General features: G+C 36.4%; 1 non-coding gene across 1 annotated transcript; it reads right to left on the bottom strand.

Moving 5' to 3' along the window:
- Positions 1 to 1,304: 1,304 nt before the first annotated feature.
- Positions 1,305 to 1,447, bottom strand: LOC126023380 (U4 spliceosomal RNA). Its single transcript, XR_007500515.1, has one exon. It is a non-coding gene; the product is annotated as a U4 spliceosomal RNA (small nuclear RNA).
- Between the last annotated feature and the right edge of the window lie 274 nt (positions 1,448 to 1,721).

Genomic DNA, 1,721 nt, shown 5'->3' on the forward strand with positions numbered 1-1,721 from the left:
ATAAAATGTAAAATTGTAATATAGTGAGAATTGTGGGTGATAAAATTGCTTTAATGTATGTATATTTTGTCTGCAAAGGTAACTTCCTTCTGCGAAGAAAATCAATATTCAAGTTCTACTGAAAATAAAACCTTGACAAAAAGAAACTATTCTGAAGTACTGAAATTAAGAAGCATCAAGATCCAGCCTTATCAAATAACAAGAGAGAATTCAAAATATATAACATGGCACTCATTTCTTTTTTGGGGGGGGCACATTGGAGGAGCTCAGAGGTTACTTCTCGTTCTGTGCTCAGAAATCACTCCTGGCATGCTTGGGGGTCCATATGGGATATCAAGAATTGAACCAAGGTTGGCACGCGAAGGCAAACGCCCTGCTGCTGTCCATCTCTCCGGCCTTGGCACTCATTTTTATACTTGTTTATATATAAGATAAAAAGTCGAGGCCGGAGAGATAGCATGGAGGTAAGGCGTTTGCCTTGCTTGCAGAAGGACGGAGGACCGAATTCCGGCATTTCTTATGGTTCCTTGAACCTTCCAGGAGCGATTTCTGAGCGTAGAGCCAGGAATAACCCCTGAGCGTTACCGGTGTGACTCAAAAACCAAAATAAATAAGTAAATAAAAAGATTAAAAAGTCTCTAAACATCTTGGTTCATTCAAGCTTGCTAAAACATATTCTAATTATAAATCTCTTAAACACAAATATGGAGTTAAATTAAAACAAAACAAAAAGTAGAGTGGATTTATTCACAGTTTCCAAAGAATTACTAACATTTATTGAATACATCTAGCAGTATTGATATTACTTAAATGACTTTATATTATCTATCAAGTATATAATATATAGGGGCTGGAGTGGTTGTGCAAGCGGTAAGGTGTCTGCCTTGCACGTGCTAGCCTAGAACGGACTGCAGTTCGATCCCCGGGCCTCCCATATGGTCCCCCCAAGCCCGGAGCAAAATAACCCTAAGCGTCACCAGGTGTGGCCTCCTCCCACCAAAAAAAATCAAGTATATAATATATATTAAAACATGTATTTCCCAATACTTTCATAAGAGAGTGCTATCATGAATATTGTCATAGTAATTAAAGTGAGACCCACAGAGCATAAGAAGAAACTATAACCATATAAATATTCCAAGGTAATATATGTTAGAAGAATGAGAATGAAGACTTTTGTTTGGTGTGTTTGTTTTGGAGTCACACTCAGCTTTTACTCCTGGCCTATGTTCAGGGAACATTAATATCAGGCTTAGTAAAGCTAATAAGAGTACAAGAGATAAAACTTGTGTTAGCCTGGTGCAAGGTTAGTACCTTTCCAACTATGTTTATTTCTCCATCTCCAGAGAATCAAGACTTAAACCAAAGCAATCTTTTGTTTTTTAATTAGCAAAAATCATGCCTCAGATAAACCTCATTGGCTATGATACTGACACTGCACAAAGCTAAACCAAAATAGTCTTAATCTAGAGATAATGAGCACAACCATTATGCTGTGCTAAGCCCAGAACAATAAATTACATCAAATTGAGTCTTTGAAAATACTCAGGGCTGCTATTATAAGCAAATTTACCTATTGCCCTGAATATATCTTTCAATAGAGAAAGGAACAATTTTAGAATCAAATATTGTAATATTCCTTCACAATTAGTAATTGTTTTTATTTATTTTTGTTTTGTTTTGGTTTGGTTTTTAGGCCACACCCAGTGATGCTCATGGGT

The sequence above is a fragment of the Suncus etruscus genome, chromosome 11, assembly GCF_024139225.1.
Source record: "Suncus etruscus isolate mSunEtr1 chromosome 11, mSunEtr1.pri.cur, whole genome shotgun sequence".
NCBI lineage: Eukaryota > Metazoa > Chordata > Mammalia > Eulipotyphla > Soricidae > Suncus > Suncus etruscus.